General features: G+C 43.5%; 1 long non-coding RNA gene across 2 annotated transcripts in view; it reads right to left on the bottom strand.

Annotated features, from left to right (window-relative positions):
• Window positions 1-1,125: 1,125 nt before the first annotated feature.
• The window catches only part of LOC123455274, a 66,467-nt gene continuing 45,219 nt past the window's right edge, over window positions 1,126-22,373 (bottom strand). Inside the window, exons 7-8 of one of the 2 annotated variants that reach the window (XR_006633806.1) lie at window positions 2,524-2,646; window positions 1,126-2,447 (exon numbers count right to left, since the gene is read on the bottom strand). This is a non-coding gene — a long non-coding RNA (uncharacterized LOC123455274). Of the gene's footprint in view, window positions 2,448-2,523; window positions 2,647-10,123; window positions 10,346-22,373 lie in introns of those variants that run through there. The other variant, XR_006633807.1, reaches the window with a different exon arrangement.

Genomic DNA, 22,373 nt, shown 5'->3' with positions numbered 1-22,373 from the left:
TCTGGGTGGCTCGTGTGGTGGCACAGGGAAGGCAGAGCAGAAACACCCATGCTTCCTCCCTGCCCACAACATGCTGCCCCCACGGGTCACATTCACCGCACAATGTTTCACCACCTGGGGCTGCTGCTCGCTCATGCTATCATCTGTGCCTTTGGCAGAGTCATGAATGCCATCTCTCTGTGAGTGGACCTGGTGGTGTCACTTCCAGAAGACGGCAGAGCAGAGAGATCAAGGCACACCTCTTGATTTCTACAGTATTGGGAAACGGCTGACGAGGGGAATGGTACGTGGAGCTGACAAAGGCGGCTTCGCTGTCTAGTAATAGCACTCATGCACAGAAGACAAGTATGTAAATGTGGAATTTGAGTTCTTGGGAAAAAAAAAAAAAAGAAAAGATCTCCAAATTTCTCAAGTACCAGTGTGTCAGGTACTAAGTTGAGTAACTAGAAAGCCATATGCCCAGTCACCGAGCTCATATGTTGGTCTAGCACGATGAACAATATAATTTTTTAGTGGGGTGGGAAGCTAGATTTGTCCTGAACCTCCACATGTCCTCTCTTGTTGTGCTGTAGGGACCAGTGCTGGAATTTGAGGTCATGAATAAGGAATTGATAATTGATAGTTGAAGTTTTGATATGAGCTACTGACTATTAGAAAGGTGGAATACATGCGCAGAGATCAGACCCAGACATGAGCTTGCCTGTTACACAGTCACTAGCTAAGCCAACCCATGTGCCAGTCCAGGATCAGACATTCAGAATGCCATGTTGTGTAGCATTTTTTGTCAGTAAGTGACAAAGTACTTTTATTGAACAGGTGGTTGATGAGACTTAGCCAATCACACAAAAGATTCTCTTTAGCAGAAGCTGAAAGCAAGATATGGGGTGTCTGGAAACCTTGACCCACCAAGCCATGAGATCTAACTCAAAGATCCGACTTTCCTGGATTGGGGAAACGGAAGGGTTGGGAAGAGAGCAGGAGAGAGGGAGAGAGAGATTATAAGGGTGTCTGCAAGAGGCACTTGCTTACTGGTGGTGTTTGTAAGTGAAATTTTGCTAGAACATAAATTATAGACAATTATTTACCTGTTGTCAGTACCAGGTTTTAAGCTACAACATTGGTGAGCACATCCTGATAAACCCTGTGAGGTGAAAATATCTTAGGTCAAAGTGCATTTAACCCAGTTAACCTACCAAACATAGTACATCACCAGTTCAGTGTACTGCAGACAGCCAGTTGTTTACAACTGTGTGTCTGGAAGCTGAGCTCACTGCCACCACTCAGCATTACAAGATAAGATCACAGTGCAAATTACCAGCCTGGGGAAAGAGTCAAAATCAAAGCTCAATGAGTTGCTTCTACTGAATGCACGTCCCCATTGCACCATTGTAAAGTCAAAAATTGTAAATTGAGCCATAGCATTGGAGTCATCTATAGTTGCAATACAGGCTGCATAGCCCACCAAGCCTAAAATACATGCTGTCTCTCCCATTACATAATAAAGCTTGCTGGTCCCTAGATTATGTGTTCTTTGGATGAGAGAATGAACAATGTGGAAGCTGAGTTAAAAGCATGGCAACCACACCAGAGAGCGACTGTCAAACAACCCAGGAAGTGGTTGTCTTATTGCTGATAAGCTGTAGCACCTCCTACTGGCTTGGAGGACTCTTCAAAGCCACATAGGCTCAAGGAGCACAGGAAGGCTAACCCAAGATGCATTGTACATGTGGTGCAGACCAATGGGGAAGTCTGTTTGAGCTTGAGGCCTTTGGCTTCATAGACCACTTGCTTTAAATCGCTAAACACAGACTTAGGTCCTCTAGCCAGAGAGTAAAGCTCCCTGGGAGAGAAATAAAACGGAGGGCAGGGAATGTATGCTGAAAAGAACTTAAATCACGGAGAATGAAACCAAAGCCAATAAATAGTGGTGGATGGACTCTCGTGGCTTCAGACGGAGGGGGAGGATGATTCGTGTGCGATGGCATTAAGTCACGCTAATCCCAGTGCCAACAGCCACTTTGAATAATGACGTGGGGCCTCTGATGGCAACCAGGACGCTCCCGGCTACCACCCCACCAGGTGGGAGCAGCCATCAGGTCTACCAGGCAAGCTCTGGATCCTGTCGAAGGGGCCCAATGCTGCCTTTAGAGGAGACTTGCAGAACTGGCAGATTTCAGTTTGGTTTGGAGGTTTGTTGTGTGTTTCTTGGCAGGAGGCGACCATCCTCCATCCACAGATCACCCCAGATTAATAGCTAAAGTAACACCTACTGGCAGGACAAACCCGTGATCAGGGCGGCCTTTCGGATGTTGACTCACGATGCTTTTTGACCCGGAGCCTCACTCCATTTTGTGGTCCAAACTTCCCATGTCTTGATATGAGAAGCACAAAAAGAAAACGTAAGCTTTCTTTTTTAGCATGGAGCACATGTTCCGTGGTAGATAAATCTTGGGAGAGACAAGAGAAAGTGATTTTTGTACTCAACTGAAACTCAGATAAAAAACAAAACTAGCTTACACTCACAGTGTCTGGACTTGGGTGTTTGCTTTCTCAAGTTTCTTTTTGCACCTGTGCTCCAAGTCTTCCGAAAGAGCTTAGGTGAGGTCCTAGGAACTCAAACGCCAATGGAAGCCTTTCGTTGGGACTCTAGTGAATGGAAATGACAGTTGTTAGAATTTTGGTGTGTTTGCTTCACACCCATGGTAAATCTGTTTGGACATAAGGTGAGATAGAAAAGTATATTGTTTATATGTTCTGCTTTTAAGAAAATTCTCTCTCTTAACTCACATTGTGCCTAAATACGCTGTTGTCTTCTACTTGATAAAAGAATGGAGATATTTGGGCTGGAGAGATGGCTTAGGGGTTAAGCACTTGCCTGTGAAGCCATAGGACCCCAGTTCGAGGCTCGATTCCCCAGGACCCATGTTAGACAGATGCACAAGGGGCGCACGCATCTGGAGTTCCTTTGTAGTGGCCAGAGGACCTGGCATGCCCATTCTCTCTCTCTCTGTCTCTATCTGCCTCTTCCTCTCTCTGTCTGTCACTCTCAAATAAATAAAAATTTTAAAAAAGAATGGAGATATTTATTCACCTCATGTGTCTTGGAGATTTAAAGAAAGTAAAAAAAAAGGTTCTTGTTCAAAGTTTCAAAGTGGGTTAATTATACTCTGCTACACATAAAGCATGTAGACATTGATTGATGAGCATTTTTTCCCATTTTTGAAGGCTATCGTATCTACACCAAAGGAATGACTTAGCACTTGTTGAATTCTTTCATCTCCCATTAGAATCACACTAAAAACATAATAAAAAGAAATAGGTATGAAAAATGAACTTTATTTCACATAAACTGTTCAATAAACTCTGGGGAAGACAATTTGGAATTTGCACACATCGCGCGTGTGTGTGTGTGTGTGTGTGTGTGTGTGTGTGTTCATATGTGCATCATAGTGAATAGTGGGGAACCTGATTGAGGGGACTAGGCCTGGGGTGTGAGGTTCAGGTGAGGGTTCTGGGACTCAAGGATGTTAATGTGGGATGGATTGTGTATCTGCCAGGCTTCTTCTGTGGCCTCTGTTGGCTGGCTGGAGCACGGGCAGGTGTGAGTTCTCAGGACAGAACCCTGACCAGGGCCTCCTCTGTCCTCATTACAGCTGACAGAGAAACCAAAGAGCAGCATGTAAGGGGGAGAAAGCAGGTGCACACACAGTGGGTAGCTGAAAAGAAGACAGTAAGATCCAGCCCAATCCCTCCCCACCTCTTCTTCCTTCTCCTTGCCAAGAACAGTTGGCCCTGAAGTGTGCTCTGGGTTCCCAAAGGATCACTTGTCTAGCGATTTGCTTGACTACTCTACAGTCTGTGGAAACCTGCTTATTTCTGTGGTGACTTAATTCAACGAGAATTTTCCTTCCATGGCCCACCTTAAAGCCAGGATGACAGTAAAATGTGAGCCACCCACTCTTGAGCAATGACACAGACTCCATGGGGAGCTGTGCTTCCTCTCTCCTTCCTAACCCCGCTCAGGAGTAGCCATATCTGGACTATGGGAATTCCAATGGAGTCACTTTTCAGAGAGAAGAATCCAACTGGAGTGATGTCCTTGGCATTTAAATTCATTGCAACAGGGACACTCCAGGGCAAGCTTCCATACGCCCCACCTGCCAGGCCCAGTACACAGTTTAAAAACTCCCAGAGACATTGTTTACAACAGTGTCTGACAAACAGTGGCATTCCACCAAAACATGTAGCTGTGGATTTTCCCCTTGCTGGCTGTATCTGAAGTTCTGAGCCTCCCAAGAACATGGCAACATTCTTATTTTCCACCAGAGCTAAAAACCTTTCATCAAGCTGATATGGCCTGAAGGGACCAAGAATCAATGTCCTTGTCTGAACAAGTAGTCAGCTAATATGTAATTTATTCAATCAACCATATTTACATTTGATTAGTAGTTGAAGTGTATATGAAGAGGCATTTTGAAGAAGATAAAGTGTTCTGTACATGGGTCCGTACTCTGCATTTTTAATTTTTTAATGTTTTTTATTTGCAAGGAGAGATGGAAGAGAGAGAGAGAGATAAAGAAGGAAAAAGAGAGCACACTCCAGGGCCTACAGGGCCACTGCAAACAAACTCCAGATGCATGTATCACTTTGTGCACCTGGCTTAATATGGGTACTGGGAAATCGAACTCAAGTCATTAGTGTTTTAGATTTTGTAGGCAAGTGTCTTAACCATTGAGTCATCTCTCCAGCCTGGGTCTACATTTATTAATTAGCAAGTTGACATTTTCTGAAAAGATAGTTCCTAGTATTGGCAAAGAATTGGGAAATGGGCATATTCATCCTTTGTCAAGGTGAGGACAGATTGCTGTGGCTTCTGAATAAAAGTATTTATGACCATAAATAAGGCAATGGCTTCTTTTCATGATTTATACTAATGATATAGATACAAAATGATATGTATGTTTTCATCTCACAATTCCCCAAAGTGAAAACTTAGAACAATTAAAAAGTTGGTCAAATAGATTATGACATCTGTATTCTTAAGACATATCATTTTGAGGAATAGTGATATGGCAAGAATTTTTTTTTTTTTACCACTGTAATGGTAAAGGGGGATGCAATAAGAATTCATTTAAAAATGTTTACTAGGTAATATATGCACAGGAAAAAGATTGAAAGAATAAAGTCAAAAATCAAAAACCCCTTTTGGATTTTGTCTGGCCAGCTGGTGGGATTACAGATGTTTTATGTTTATTTATGAATTCACTGTATTTTCAGCAACAGACATGAACTACAATTTTTATGAACTGCTGTTATAGTTAAATTCATAAGCATTATATTTCCTGAAGAACTGAGCAATTCAGCAAAGGATATAAATGAAAGTAATATTACTCAATTTAACCAGGCTCTTTTCTATCCACAAAAGTTCACATTGTTTACAAGAAATACTTATACTGAGGGGCTGGAGAGATGGCTCAGCAGTTAAAGGCACTTGCTTGAAAAGCCTGTCAATCTGGTATTCAATTCCCCAGTACCCATGTCAAGTCAGCACAAAGTGGCATATGTATCTGGCATTCTTAGGCAAGAGGCCTTAATGTGCCCATTCATATTGTCTTTCTCTCTCTCTCTGTGCTTACAAATAAACAAATGAAAATATTTTTAAAAGAATGAAATAAATGAAATGATTAGTTAGAAATCAAAAATCAAGATCAAAGAAAAATTAATTTGGAGAATGAAATTTCAAAGGGGAAAGTGGTGGAGGGAGGGTATTACCATGGGATATTTTTTATAATCATGGAAAATGTTAATAAAAATTGTGAAAGATAAAAAAAATTAATTTGAAGGCTTATGAAGATGGCTCAGCAGTTAAAGGCATTACTTGCAAAGCTGGCCATCCCAGGTTCAATTCCCAAGCCATCCACAGAAGCCAGACACAAAAAGTGGTGCAAGCATCTGGGGTTTGTTTGCACTGGAAAGTGACCCTGGTATGCCCCCCACTCACAAATAACTAAATAAGTAATTGAGTACAGTATCCAAACTAAAATGTAAAACACACCCTCATCCCAGAAGTTTATACAGACAGACTTCACTGCAGATGTTGGACAGTAAGTGGATGATGGTTCCCAAGCACTGTAGTAGAAAGGAGATTTCAACAGTGATGGAGATTCTGCTGTGCTGGGGAGTGAACGTTGCCTTGGGGAAAGCAGGGCTTACAGCGCTATTAGTTTTAAAGGCACTGGCAAAGTGACTTACCTATAGAAGGTGACAAATGGAGTGAGCAGTGTCTTTGGACTAGCCCCACTGCAGAAGTGCCTCTAAGCCTGTGGCCTGTGTTAGTGAAAGCCATCTTAGAGCTTTACTGCTTGCCTCAGTGAGCAATTGCATGGGCCTGTCCTAATTTGAGCACTTAAGAAAGACACCTAGACAAGGATTTACCCAGTTACTTCCTATGCAGCTGGCTTCTAAGCCATGGAACAGGGTTCAGATAGGAGGATATCTGTTCCATGGATATAGTTCAAAAAATTGTTAACTCCTGTCTCAATATTACTTTCCCTTGTAGGTATGATGATAAGGTTGCCTTATTTGAAATGCCCACATGGCAAGGGGATGAGGGCAGACACCAAATGCCAGCTAGAAATGGGCTTGCTGCCCAGCAGCAAGAAGGAACAGAATTCAGCTAACAACACAGAAACAAGGTTGGAAACCAAATCTTCCCCAGATGAGCATTCTGACAAGATCCTACCCTGCCTGAGAAAATGATTTCAGTTGCATGACAGACCATGGAACAGGGAACGCAGGCTGGCCAGTTCCAGATTCCTCATGGAAACCATGAGCTGACAATGCACATTGCGTTAAGGCACTGAGCCTATAGTCATCAATTACACACCACTAGGTAACTAAATGCTACCATGCTCCTGAGATTCTGGGGCTTGGAACCACGTTGGAGTGAATGCAGAGGCGACACTTATCCCACTTCACTGTAGCTTTGCATTTACCTCCTGTACAAAAATTTTCTTAACTATCCTACATATTCAGTCATTGTGGTAGTTTGAATGTGTGTCCCCCATAGACTCAGATGTTTTATTAAAATTAATTTTGCAGCTTTAGCCCCTAGCAGACCTGCTTCTGCTATGGTGGGGGGGGGACGACATGTCTGAATTCCAGCCTGAAGGTATGCAGAGAGGCTTTGAGCTCTGGCTGTGCTTGTTTGTGGTGCTGGCTGGGTGGTGGTGTCTCTCTATGAATGGGAGCCAGCTTCTGCCCCTTGATGGAACTTTCCCTGGATCCGTAAGCTTAAAATAAACTCCTTCCTCCCATAAACTGTGTCTGGCTTGGATGTTCATCCCAGCGACAAGGAACTGACTACAACAGTCATACATGGCTTAAGGGGCAGGGGAGAACACTAAGAACCGCAACATTGGATGATTTTATCACTCTGTGATCATTACACAAACCTAGAAGGTCAGAACCTGCTACATACCCAGGATTTAAATGTGACTAAATTAGTATTTCTTACCCCAAAGTTGCCAAATGAAGAAGCCACAAGAAAAAGAATGACGGCACAGGGCAGGGAGTAATGTCAGAGAGGCATGAAGTTGAGCCACAGGCAATGTTCTGTAGGTCAGACACGACCAATGTTACATGAATCCACCGGCTAAGTCTTATGATGGCAGAACATGCAGGAGGTTTACAAGAGGATATGACACGGCCTTAATCTACAAGGGCTGTAATTCTAATGCTTGGAAGAAATGCACATATTTGAATCCTTGAGCAGAGAAAGCCAAAAAGAGACCAATCATGGAGAAGCAAGATGGTTGGTACATTACATCAGTGTCACCCAGTACAGCCATGACCTCAGGAAAGAAAGACAGACACAAGAAATAGAGTAAAAACTGGCATCAGGTGGTCAGAAAAAAAAAAAGCAGAAAATCTTTGGCAACAACTTTCTTTCATCAAGTATAGAAAAGGCATGGGGTCAGGGGGCGAGGTCAGATGAGGAAGGAACAAAGCAACTGTGGACTGCTTTACTGCACACGGCCAGGCTCAGCACAAGCAATCCAAGAGGAGATATTGAGGAGGGCTGTGCCCTACTCCAGGTTCAGCTAGCTGGAGACTCTGTGGATTCCAGCAGAGGACACATATGGCTGAACCTATGTCAAAGGCTCCTCCTGCCCAGTGCCTGAGACATTTTCTGTAAGCGCAGAACAGTGCTGTGCTGCGGCTTCTCACACATAGCTCTCTACATGTTAGTGGAGCTGAGGTATGAACAGGGCCAAGGCTCTAGAGAATAAACATCTCGCTTTCCTAAGTTCATCGCTATCAAAATAAATGGTGGAAAGAAATTGCCCTGTGATAGTCCAGCTCCAATGATGTTTAGTCCTACAGCTGAGCAAAACATAGACACCCACTGTATTCATTGTCCACTGCTGGGTATCAAATTACCCATGTGACATGTCTTATCCCTCATCTTCTGCAGCCAGGTGTCCTGGCATACCTTAGCTGGTCAGTTTCCACAGGCTATAGTCTTGTAAGCTGAAACTGTGGCCATCATGGGGTTTGACTAAGGCAGAACCCAACTTTGACATCACCCACGTGGCTGGGGCAGGATCCAGGTTGTCACGGACTACAGGACCAAGATGCTCTTGGATGAAATCTACTGCAGCTCCCATCATGGAGCCTGGATTCCATCAGAGCAGGCAATGGGCAGAGAATCATGGTGCGAAAAACAGAAGCTGCAATCTTTTATTACATTATCTTCAAAGTGTTATCTTGTTATAGAATAAAAAAATGTGGAAGTCAAATGAATGTGAGATTATTCCTACTCAAGGAAAGAGGTTACACAAAGGTATAACTTCAACATATGAGAGGTCACCAGCAGCTGTCTCTGAAGTTGTCTTCTATCCCAAGTAACTTCTAGACTCTTCAGGGACTATGTGCCCTTAGACAGAACCTCCTGATCCCTCGGTTTTGTTCCCTTCCTGCTAGACTGTAAGAGGATGTTCCAGCTATCAGAGAAAGGGACAAGAGACTGCTACCAGAAGAACAGTATTGGGCAATACTCAGTTGTATGTGCTTACAATTAAGTCATGACCAAAGGAAAAAGAATTCTGGAGAGAATTAAGCCCAAATTCCACCTCCCAACCCATTCTCAGAGGAGGGAGCTCAAAGCTCTGCTGCTCTAACTGGATCCACGTGAGGCAAGCAGATGCCAGTTGGAAGCCCAGGCTACGTGGACTGAGCCACCTCCAGGTGCCCACCACTAAGTCAACCCGTAATCTGACTACTCCTGGGAGCATGTTCTCACCTCGATATCAGGTCTTAAAAGGATATGGGCACTGTGGGGATTACTGAAGAGAAGAAACCAAAAGAGAAGCAGTGAATTGGGGTCTCTTACATGTGAAAGAAAAGACTACAAGGAAATGGAGAAGCCATCTAAATAAGTGTGGAGTAAGTAGACTATTGTTTCCGTGTCCCCAAATCAGTCCCCACAGCCCCTACTGTGTGTGGTTTAGCTGAGACCTTGGGCCATGTAGAGTGATATTGGTGCACTCTTACTTAAATAACAGAAACTAACACCAGAAAGCCTTAGCAACATGGAAACATAGACCATTGGGTGTGGGTTAAAATCCTTCATGGTTCTTTCTCCTGTGACTCTGTGGGCACATCAGCTTCGCCATGGGCTGGGAGCCAAGAGTTTGGACAGATGTAGACTCGCATCTCACGCTCATTATCATGTATGATGCTCTCCTCAAGGTCCCGTCCAAAAATCCAAAGACTAATCTGATACCTAGCTATTGGGCACTGGTTAAGAGAGAGAGATAGGGCACTGAGGTGTACAGTTACCTGCATTGATGTGGAAGAGGTAAACCCGAGGGATTAGCAGGGATGATCAGGCCCACGCCCAAACAAGCACCTCTCCTGCCTATCCTCACTGCTTCCCGGGGAGCTTCTGACTATGGTCCACCTGCTTCTTTAAAATTTTTTTTTGTTTTTATTTTTATTTATTTATTTGAGAGCAACAGACAGAGAGAAAGAGGCAGAAAGAGAGAGAGAGAGAGAATGGGCACACCAGGGCCTCCAGCCACTGCAAACGAACTCCAGACACGTGCGCCCCCTTGTGCATCTGGCTAATGTGGGTCCTGGGGAATCAAGGCTCAAACCAGGGTCCTTAGGCTTCACAGGCAAGCGCTTAACCACTAAGCCATCTCTCCAGCCCACCTGCTTCTTCTTAAAAATGTATATGATTCCACTTTCTCTCAGCATCTCATTCAACATCCTGAACACAGAGGTCAGAGACTGCTGCAGTTGAACTTCCACTTGCCTTGTCATGCTGTCATATGCTGTGCTAAAAAAGGAAAAAAAGAAAAGAAAATTTAAGAGAAGAACAATTATGAACAAGAAAAGAAAAATGTGCCTTGGTTGTTACCCAGGCATAGTCTTCACTTTTGTGCCTCTACTCTTTGTACTGTAGCTTGAATGTCCCCCAAAGGCTCATGTGTTGACGGCTTGGTCTCCAGGGTGGCTCCTTAAGATCTGTCCTTTTCATATGTTCCGTGTAAATTTTCAGAGAATATTGAATCACACTAAAATGATACAGATATATAATCTTGTCTGCCATGGAAATATATTTTTCATATGTAAATGATTTACATATAACAAAGAGCTTTCTTTCTTTTTTTTTTTAGGTAGGGTCTCATTCTATCCCAGGTTGACCTGGAATTCACTATGTAGTCTCAGGTTGGCCTTGAACTCACGGCAATCCTCCTACCTCTGCCTCCTGTGTGCTGAGATTAAAGGTGTGTGTCGCCACACCCGGCCTAACACAGAGTTCTTGTTAAATGTTGCTGCTAAAGATCTAGCTTATTAACTCAGCAAGGAAGCTCAATGAATGGGCAGCAATGCTTTCTTTTTAAAAAAAAAATAAAAAAAGTAACTAAGATGTCGTGGGAAGCATGACACACAGACAGGCTGGGATCTTGATCCTCTGGTATCTTGTCTCTTTTTTTCTAACAATCCAAATGGATTGTTCCAGCTTTCTGCCCTGAGTTTGGGAGATGCACACCTCATTTTTTTTGTAATACAAATGTTTATTGAGCTTCTGGTCAGTGTCAACACTGGGATAGATACAGGACTTGAAGTGGGGTTATGACTGTTCCCCTTATGAAATGAGAGATTTGGAGGCAAAGGGAAGAAGATATGAAATACAGGGAGAATATCATCAGTGTGAAGTCAGCCATCTACAACCTAAGGAGAGAGACTTGGAGCAGAGTCCTCCCTCAGTCCTCACATGTGACCATCTCAGCTGACCTTTACTGTGGATTTTTACCAGGACTTTGAGATAATGAACGTCCTTTGCCGATGTCCTCAAGCGTGCGGCCCTTTGTCATGGCAGTCATAGAACATAAGTTTAAGGGTTGAACACAGTGGATAGGCTTCCTTCAGTCATAGCTCCTACAGCCCAAGGGGACAGGCTATACAGATGTTAATCAAACAACCAGATAATGTGCGGACAACAGCACACTGAGAGAAGGGCTCTTACACAACAGAGCAGGCTTTATGCACTCAAAATAAAAGAACTAACTTTCCCCTGCAAACTCAGACGTGAGGGCCACGCAGGCATTAACCAGGCAGAGAATGGCACTAGATGAGAATGCCACACTGACTATTGGAGAGCTCCAGGTAAATCCTTGCTCAAAAGCATCCCCCAGAGGATGTGTGCACAAAACCACAAGCTCTCACCCGCTGGAGCTGTCCTCTTGCTTACCCATCATCCCCCCAGTGAAGGCTTGTTCTGCTTTCACGAGCTCCTAGCATCTCACTTAGTGAGGATGACTGTGAACCATGTTTGTAGTGCCTTTGTTCTTTTTATCTTAACAATAGTTTTATGTTTCATTTATAAGAGCAACTCTGGGGCTGAAGGGATGGCTTAGCAGTTAAGGTATTTGCCTGCAGAGCCAAAGGACCCAAGTTCGATATCCCAGGACCCATGTAAGCCAGATGCATAAGGTGGTGCGTGCGTCTGGGGTTCCTTTGCCGTGGCTGGAGGTCCTGGTGCGCCCATTCTCTCTCACTCTGTGTGTGTGTGTGTGTGTGTGTGTGTGTGTGTGTGTGTGTGTCTGTCTGTCTGTCTGTATCTCTTTCTCTCTCTCTAACCCTCTCAAATAAATAAATAAATAAATATTTTTTAAAATAACTTTTTAAAAAATTTAAAGCAATTCTGCTCATCATATGAGCTTTAGAGACTAGAGAGAGAGATAGAAAGAATAATACCTTGAACTTATCAGACAGACATAACTCTTGCCAACATTTAGAAATTATTATTAAAATCCATCCACACAATGAAGCTCAACATTTTAGGTCTCCCCTTCAAAAAATACCCCCTGGGGGAAAAGTTTAAACACTAAATCCATTGAGCAGCTCAGCATTCTAAAAGAAGGGATCCCCATTTCTTGAACCATTTCAAATGGAATGAGAGAAAAACCTCAAGTCTAGTTCAATGAGTCCGGCTCTAGCAGGCAGGTGCCCAGTCGATTTAACCTTGATCTTTTTTGTTTCTTTCTCTTACAAATCCTTCACCACTCTCCCTGGGAGCCAAAGGGACTGTTATTTCTCCCCTCTGTAGACATGACCTTTCTTTATGAAACTGATTGTGCAGGGATAAGAAAAACCCCTTAAACTTAAATGTGGTGACATTTAAAGCAACATCCAAGTTGTTTAGGAATTCTCACATTCTGAAGGAGGGATAATTGTGTTAAGAAATTGGACCTGAGTTGAGTTTTTTGTTTGGCAAACTGAAAGGCTCCTACCTCCCCCTGTAGCTTTGTTTGGCAGCAAGAACAGGCGAGAGCAGGCGCCATTCTGTTAGGTTTCGGGAACCATCGTGGTTTTCTTCTTGAAGACCACAGTGTGGCTAGTTGGTTCCGTAGGCATATGAGTTGTTTGGTATCCAGCCTTCTTCAAATCCAAAGCCCAAGTCTTCGGTGCTCAAATCTCACATGCTTGATCTTCAGAATCTTGGGCACGCCAGAAGGCTTGCTTTGGGTTTGGTTTTTTGCAAACCTCCTCAGAGTGAATAAAGCATAGAGGTCTCTTTGCTGTGTGGGCCTGTGTTACTGAGTGATTTTGGGGTGGGGGAGGAAGACGGGGCTGTCTAGACATAGGGATCAGTCTGGATTTCAGCCAAGGTTATGCCCGGCAAGGCTGCCAGGCAAAAGGGACAAAGAAAGGAAGGCTGGCTGGCTGGTTCTGAGCCCTGAGATCACAGCGTGGACAGCTAGGTAAGCACGGGAGCCTTGACTCCAAGCTTGTGCTTATTTCCACCCAGCGCGGTCTGCTCTGCTTCGTTGGGCAGTGTGACTACAGTCCTGTCCGTCCATGGCAGTGGCAACTGGCCTTTCCCTCCACAAACCCCTCTGTGGGCTGCCATTGGCTTTGAAGGCTTGAGAACAGATTTCTACTACTTGGGTTTGTTTTTTATATTTTTTCACTCTGATTACTTAAGGGATGCCGTCAGGCCTGCTGTTACGCAGCCAATGTTGAGAGAAAAATCCATCTCTCTAGGAAATGTCTATTTCAAGCAGCCGTGCCCTGTGTCCTGGCATCTATGTCACCAGTCTGGGAGGACAAGCAACAATTTGAGAAGACCTTGGAGGGTGAGTGAGGAACATCCTTTTGTGCATAAAGATGATTTCAGAACCTTGATGTTTGAAACAAGGTCTTGAGCCCCAGAGTTGTATCTTGGCTAGTACTGAAAGATGGAATGAAATCTGAGGTCAAGGTCTGCTCAAGGCCTGCAAGCATCATGGCCCACACCTGCGATCCCAGCACTTCGGAGGTCAAGGAAGGAGTTCCGAGTCCTAGGCAGAGCTGGGCAACAAAATGAAATTGTATCTCAGAAACAAAGACAAAACTAATTTTTCACAGGAAGTGTTGCAGTTGCCTTGTAGTTGCTAGCACAAAGCACCTGACCAAAAGTAGTTTGTGGAAGAGTTTATTCTGGCTTACAGACTCGAGGGGAAGCTCCATGATGGCAAGGGAAAACGCGACATGAGCAGATGGTGGATGTCACCTCCTCACCAACATCAGGTAGACGACAGCAGCAGGAGAGTATGCCAAACACTGGCAAGGGGATGCTGCCTATCACATCCATAAACCCGTCCCCAATAAACACACTTCCAACAAGGTTCTCTTTCTCAAATGGCCTGCCATCAGCTAGGGATCATTATTCAGAACACATAAGTTTATGAGGGACACATGAATCAAGCCACCACAAGAAGGAATGACACATCATGCTAAAAGTCCATTGTATAGTGTATTTCCTGTAAGGCACTCTTGCTCCTTCTCTCTCCCCATTCCCCAGCCCCATCTTACACCCATAACTCACTCTCTCTCTCTCTCTCATCTGTTATTATGTGAGGGAAACAGAGAACTTCTTGGGGCATGGTAAGTCAAAGGATGCAAAAATTGTAGAGCAAGTGATGCAAGCAATATTTTCATTGCAATTTTTGGTGCATGTATGTATATGTGCGTGTAGTGTTGTGGTGTATGCATTGTGCATGGACATACGCATGCACTCATGCACATGTGTTGGAGGCCAGAGGAGGAAACAATGTCCTCCTCTATCAATCTACTACCATACCCCTTGGATACAGAGTCTCTCGCTGAACGTGAACTGCTTTTCATCTAGACTGGCTGACTGACCTACAAGCCCCAGTGAGCCTCCTCATTCCCCCACCCGCACCATTGGGGTACACATACGCATGGCCACACCTGGCTTCTTACATTAGTGCTGTAAATCAGTCTCAGGCCTTCATGCTTGCACAGCAAGTGCCAGCCATCTCCCTAGTCCCTAATGTAACATTTTTTTTTTAAATCGAAGTTAATTTTACATAATCTGTGATAGACAGACTATCAAAACTTTAAACAGAGGTGGGATAAATGCTATTGATTTTTCTTTTCCTTCAGGTTTCTAATACAGTTCAGCACATAGCTGGTCCTATATTTCTGTTAAGATACAATGCTGCTATTTTTATTATGGATTTTGTGCTAGTTTTGATTTTTTTAATATTGCATTAAGATGATGAAGATAAAATTACTTATATTGATTACTCTGGTTTTTTATTTCTATGGTCATTTGAATGTAATGCCCCCATAGGCTCCTGGGTTTGAATACTTAATCCTCAGCTATTGGTGCTATTTAGAAAGACTGTGGAACCTTTAAGAGGTGGAGTGTCACTGGAGGAAGTGTGTACGGGGTATGCCTGAGGTTTGGTAGGTCAGCCCCGCCCACTGCTCCCTCTTCCTTACTTCCTCCCTGCTGCTGTGATGACAGGTTCCTGCTCCTGCCATGCTTTCCCTCTGAAAGGGACTCCACTCTCCTTCCATATGCTGCTTCTAGCCATGTATTTTGTCCCAACATGGAGAAAGTAACTGCTACTTTGGCTTCTCCCATATTTGCCTAGGGATATGTTTTTGATAATAAGAATATGAAAGCTAAACTTGATTTTTTTTTTTTTCAGAAATGCCATCTTAGCAAGAACATAGTTGTTGCAATCTAAGATGCTCCCTCCACTGGGGAAAGTATTTTGAAAGAACTTTCTTAATTGAAGTTTAGAAATATTTAAATTTTTTCCAGACAACTGTTTACTTCTTCTGAAGGAAATGGATGCTTACATCATGAACAATTTTGATGAACATTCCTTGTATATTGACTTGAAATACAAGCCTACCCTGGCCTTCTATTAGCACTGCCTCCATTCTTCATTTTTCTTTTTCTTTTCTTTTTTTTTGTTTGTTTGTTTTGTTTTTTGAGGTAAGTTCTCATTCTGGCCCAGACTGATGAGGAACTTATTCCTGTACAACGCTGGCTTCGAACTCACAGTGATTCTCCTATCTCTGCCTTCTGAGTGCTGAGATTAAAGGCATGAGCCACCATACCAGGCAATTATATTCTTCCTTTCAAGGGAAATAGTAGCCTTTCTTTACTTTTCTTTTTTTGTTTTGTTTTGTTTTTCGAGATTGGGTCTCATTCTAGCTCAGGCTGACCTGGAATTCACTATGTAGTCTCAGGGTGGCCTCAAACTCATGGCAATCCTCCTGCCTCTGCCTCCCAAGTGCTGGGATTAAAGGCATGCTCCACCATGCCCGGCAGTAGCCCTTCCTGTATGGGTCAACATGAGGTGAATTCACATTATGGGATCCAGGTGCTCAGAATATCTCTATTGCTCATTATCATGTTCAGGGTCAAACATGAGCCTAAGGGTGCAATCTAGGGACCAGTGTATGACTAAGCGCAATCCATATCAAGCCATTTAAAGGACTTTAAATTTTCAGAAAATCGATGGTAATGAAGGCATTTTTCAAAGTCAAGCTCATTGCTGCTTATGAAGAGCAGCTTGTACCAGCCAGGGAGCACAGCCCATCTGGTACTAGAATGTTGCACTCCCCAATTGGCCCTCAACACTCCTTGGGTTCCTGCCATCACCTTCAAGAAACCTTCTGGTTCTCTGAGGCCACCTAGTTCTCTTCCTCAAGTTTCTCTTCTGTGCTTAAGTTAATAAAAGTTGAGCTTATCTGCCATTTCTGTTTAAGTTGTATACTGGTGAAAAGGAAGTCGATTTGAGAGGGTAGTCTTGTTTCTGATCTTTCTTCTATCAACAGTTTTACATCCTCTTGGATTACATGTACCCAACAGTCTGATGGAGACAGGGAAGAAGTTGAGTCATTTTGAGGGTGTGAGTCAGAGGGAGTGTTAGGTAGAGAGAGTTCTAGAATACAAAGCCTCCTATAGTTTTATCTACTTTCTGAAGTTTGCCTCTAAAAAGCAAGGGCTTCAAGCCTTTACTGTGCACTTTAGTTTTTATTTCTCTTTTTTTCTGAATAAGCTATAGATAAAGGTTATGTAAGTTAATACTTAAAAGTAAGTGCCGAGTGCCAAGCAGGTTACAGAGGTTTTCAAAGTGACTAGCCGTGGAGCCCGAGCTAGTCAACGGGCGGAGTTTATTCTGAACTTGCTTTGTGATAAATGAATCAGTACCCAGCAGAAGTGAGAGTAGGGGGAAGAGCCCTCAGCAAAGGAGGAATCTTTGGTTAGCATTTGCTTTTTAAGCAGTGTTTGGCTGCCTCCTACTCCAAGCCCTGTCACTCTCGGATGACATGGTTTCTAAGAATAAAATGCAATAGTGTATAAATGAGATGGGAATGGGATGAGTCCCAAATGCCATTATTTGACATCTATCTAGCCAAGCTAGTTATGGGATCAGAAGGAAAAAAAAATAATGATTATCATACTCTCTCCTACTGGAGTTCAAAGCAGTTCCTGTCTTCCTCAGCAACATTATTTGCCATCATCAGCTACAGGAGGAGACACACATTCAAGCTATTGTACTTTAGTATCACATTGTTTCTTAGGGGCTGGAGAGATGGCTTACTGGTTAAGGCATTTGCTGTGAAGCCTAAAGACAAAGTTTCAGTTCCCCAGGACCCACATAAAGCCAGTTGCACAAGGTGGCGCATGCATCTGGAGTTCGTTTGCAGTGGCTAGAGGCCCTGATGAGTCCATTCTGTCTGTCTGTCTCTCTCAAATAAATGAATAAATAAAAAAATACTTAAAAGAGGGGCTGGAGAGATGGCTTAGTGGCTAAGTGCTTGCTTGTGAAGCCTAAGGACTCTGATTCGAGTCTCCATTCCCCAGGACCCATATAAGCACAAGGTGGCGCATGCATCTGGATTTTGTTTGCAGTGACTGGAGGCCCTGGGGCCCCTGTTCTCTCTCGATCTACCTCTTTCTCTCTGTCTGTTGCTCTCAAATAAATAAATAAAAATAAACAAAAAAATTTAAAAGAAAAGTTAATGTTGGTTGGAAGGAGAAAGGTATGTCCATTTCTTACCTATTTTCTAGGTTAGGTACTAATGATATTTCGTGCCTTGAAGGTAGGCAGCTATACTGGCTTTCTAACATGCTCAAGGTCATGGACCAATAAGTAGAAACTCCAGTATGATATTGCAGGTTGGAGGGATTCACAAGACAGCGGTACCTTCAGGTTCTGTTCTGTACATCAGCTAAGCCTAGGTCAGATATCTCTTCTCACCTTGCTCATGAAACATCCACATCAGTTACCTTTTCATTACTGGGACAAAACACCTGCCCAGAAACAGCGTATGAAAGGAAAGAGTTTATTTCAACTTATAGTTTTGAGGGGAGGGTTCATCATGGCTGGGAAATCATGGTAAGAGCAGACCACTGGCCTGTAGGATGGGGTGGTGGTGGTCAGATCTTGTTACCCATCCAGGAAGACATAGTCTGAGTAAGCTAGCTATGAGCATACAATGGGGCTGAACTAATAAACCTCAAGACCTGCCCACAATGACCCTTCCAGCAAGACTCCATCAACAAAAGGCTCCACCAGCTGGGGATTCAGTATGAAATATATATGATATATCACATATATATCATATATATCTCATACTGAATATATATGATTATATATATACATATACATATACATATATATATATATGTATATATATATGCATTTCCCTCATTGTCATCACACACGAGGCTGTGGGGGACATTTTCTATCCATCCCGCTTTTGCTATACATATCAAGATCACTTATTTTGGGGGGGAAATTTTTTGGGAGATTCATCAATTTCTACTGTTTATATGGTCCCTCCCAATTTTGCAAGGAGGAAAAAAAGAGAAACAACAAAAGAGTATTACAGTCTATATTGTATTACGAGACTTTGGAAGACTGACATCAAATGGTCATAGTTGTTATACCTGAATAGGAGGATGAGCGATTTTTGTTATACACTCTTTTAGACACTTGTTTTGTCACTTCTTATAACCAGATAATGAAAAGCAAGGCATGGTATCTCCCTCCTAAAGCAGTCCTCTGCGTTCTGGCCTCTAGCACAAGGGTGCCTGGTGGGCTTCTCATCTGAAAGCCTGGCCATTGTATGAGATGTGCAGAACACAGGCAGAGAAAAGAAGACAGCGTGAGTTCAGAGGTAGACTGGGCGGGAGAGGGAGGGCATGCAGCTCCAACGCAAGGGATGCTAAAGTTACCAAAAAGCTGGAAGAGGCATGGGAAACCCTCTCCTCTAGAACCTGTGTGATCCTTTCAACATTTTGGTTTTACCTTTAAAACAGAGAACGTCTATATTTGTGCTGCTTTAAGCCACCTCATGTGTGGTAATATGTTGTAATAGAAAACTAATACACATGTGTACATCTATACATTTATACGTCCATACAAATATATGATTTATGTACATATGTTAGACAAGAAAGTATGTAATATAATTTCATGGAGCAATGGAATGAGAGGTTATTTATGTATTCATGGAGGTCGGGCATTAAATAACGAGACAGTAGTGAGGGTTATATTGGGAAGAATGGGACGCTTGTGACAATATGAGAGACCTTTACTTTTTGGTCAGACATGCTGTCCCTGAAGAGAGAGTCACTGAAACTGAGACTAGCAGGATGATAAGGGAACCTATTACTTACTGAACACTCTCTTGGTAGCAGATCTATATTAAGTTCTTTCCAAAATCCATCTTATTTAACTCTCTAAGGTAGGCACACAATTATTGCCACTCGGATGAGGAACTGAGACTTGGAGAATAAATCATTCCAAGTGTTGGAGCTGGATTCACCCCTGGGCTCTGTGGCTCCAAAGCACAGCACACAGGAGGCCAAGAGCAGGATGGGGCTTGGCTGTCTAGGTAGAGGAACCTAGCGGAGGGCTGGGCACATGTGATGTGTTCATCTTACAAGAATGATACCGTCAAAGGTCACCTTTCATTTTGTAAAAGCAGAACTTATAACCCCCAAATGAATGTCTTTCACTAATGGTATCTTGAAGCTGATAATAAGACAAGGGCTCTGATGGAGGTGGTCTCAGGAAACAGTGGTATGAATGGAAGAAGGCGAAGGAAGGGAAGTACAGGTAAGAGTTCATAGTCAAGCAAGTTACTAGTGTGACACCAGAAGGTTCGTTCCACTGAGCAGCTCAACCTGGGACAGCACATGTTCCATCTAACCAGTTAGTGACTGGAGTATTCACATGCCGACATCAGGAGCTTTGGTTTAAGTGCTGTTCATGGGGACCATAAGTCCTTTGTGCTTTTGACCTATACAGTAGCAGTGAAGGCCTTTCAGGAGAAAAACACTGGCACATTTCCCCAGAGGGTATATTTTAGGCTGCAGATACTGTTATAAGAGGGGTTCTGGGCCTTGCTAGAGGGGGTTGGGGGAGTTCATTTTTCTAGGTCCTTGGATCAGTGGCAGCATATGGAAGCTGGGAAGTATTTTATAGAAATTCCACGTTGTAAACTCGACATTTTGTTGCTGGGAATGATTGAATCTCCCAACCTAAATCCAAATTCAGTGAAAAGCCATAGCTGACTAGATCAATAGCCCACCTGCTGCTAGCTCCTTCCACATTATACACTCAGTTTATTTTGGTTTGAACTTGACTTTAGTTTGGATGAAATATTACATAGCAATAGACAGCAGTGATCAGGGTGGAGGTGAATGGGCAATGAGATGGAAAATGTAAACAAGGAGAGCAGCCCTGTATGTGGAGGTCACGGCAGACAGTCCCAAATTCTGTGACACATGCCAGCCTCGTGGTGTGACCGCAGCACATCTGACGACAAATTCGGTAATACGAATTTGGCACTGGAAAAAAAATTGCATGTGTGTAGTGTGTGTGGTGGTGTGTGTGTGTGTTGTGGTGTGTGTTGTGGTATGTGTGGTGTGGGTGTTGTGTGTGGTATACTGTGGTGTGTGTGTGTGTGTATATATATGTGTGTGGTGTGTGTGTGGTATGTATGTGGCATATTCTATATCGATGTGCTAACGTGGTGTCCCATGGGTGCTCCTGTTGTGCCTGGAGGAGTACATCACATGTTCCCCTGCATCCTTCACCCTCTACTTTGAACTTGGAACAGAGTCTCTCACTAATGACAACGCTCACCATTTATGAGCCCTAGCAGCTCTGTGGTCTCTGCTTCCCACAGGTCAGGGAGTACAGATGTCTATGGGCTACGAGCAGCTGTTTTTCTGCATTCTGGAGATTGAAACTTACGTGGGAACAGCCTTCCTCAGTCCTTCATTCCTGTGCAGAATGAACACGTAAGAGCTGAGACATTTCTCTAGCCCCAGAAAAGACAATTAATCCCGTTTTGGGGCAGGTGAAGATGTAAACCAGAGCCAAACATCTCCCTACATATCGAATCTGTAGTAAGAACCTTTGGAAACAGTCATCTTGACTTTCATGAAGCTGAGTTGTCTTTGTGTCAACCACTTCAGCATACTTGGGGTATAGGCTTGAACCCCTGGTTTTCTAGTCTGTGGCCCCGGGGTGTTGAGACATGTAGAGTATTCCTGAGGTTGAGAGCCCAGGGAAGGGCACAAGTGGGGTTTGGGCCCTGATGGGTTGGTTTGTTTGAAATGCATGCTGCTATCAACTGTTCGGTGTCTAAGGATTGGTTGGCTCTGCAAGGGACAATGTCAGCAAGACTCTGACATTGAAGTGTCAGAATATAGAATATAAATTACAGAGCTGGAGAGATGGTTTAGCGGTTGACACTTGCCTGCAAAGCCTAATGACCCAGGTTTGATTCCCCACATAAAGCCAGATTCACATGATGGTGTATGCATCCAGAGTTCGTTTGTAGCAGCCAGAGGCCCTGGTATACCTGTTCTCTCCCTCTCTCTCTCTCTCTCTCTACACACACACACACACACACACACACACATATATATGTATATAAAATCTGTCTCACTCTCTCTTCCCTCTATCTCTGTCTCTCTTCTCTCATTCTACTTACAAATAAATTAAAAAATTAAGAAGAAAAAACATGAAAAGAAGCCATGAAAAAAAGCACGCCTTTAATCCCAGCACTGGGGAGGCAGAGGTAGGAGGATTGCTGTGAGCTCGAGGCCAGCCTAGTGCAGCAGGCCATTTCCTTGTAAAATAAGGTGATGCGTGCTCTATGCCTATCCCATGTATGCATAAAGCCTTATTCATCAGCAGTAAACTCCAATGAGGTATTTTCTGGCTTGTCTGTGTGTTTAATGTGGTGTGTGTGTTGTGCTGTATGCACATGTCCTTCCCTATGATGGGGTACATTTATCTGCAGTGGCCAGAGCAGAACACGGGGTGTCCTGCTTCAATGACAACTTTTAATCGTGTATTTAAGGGCTGTCATTTCAAAGTCGCTGAGTAGAACCAAAGCCTTTATTATCTGAGAGCTGTTTTTGTACCAAGCTTGTTGAAGGTATACTTTGAAAGTGAATTAATGGAGGGCTTGAGTAAGTGAGACATATAAAACAATGTCAAGGACAGTCCCCCTACTGG

This window comes from Jaculus jaculus, chromosome 16 (assembly GCF_020740685.1).
Source record: "Jaculus jaculus isolate mJacJac1 chromosome 16, mJacJac1.mat.Y.cur, whole genome shotgun sequence".
Classification (NCBI taxonomy): domain Eukaryota; kingdom Metazoa; phylum Chordata; class Mammalia; order Rodentia; family Dipodidae; genus Jaculus; species Jaculus jaculus.
Note: the sequence above shows the minus strand (reverse complement) of the source record. Positions and strands in the feature narration are given on the sequence as shown.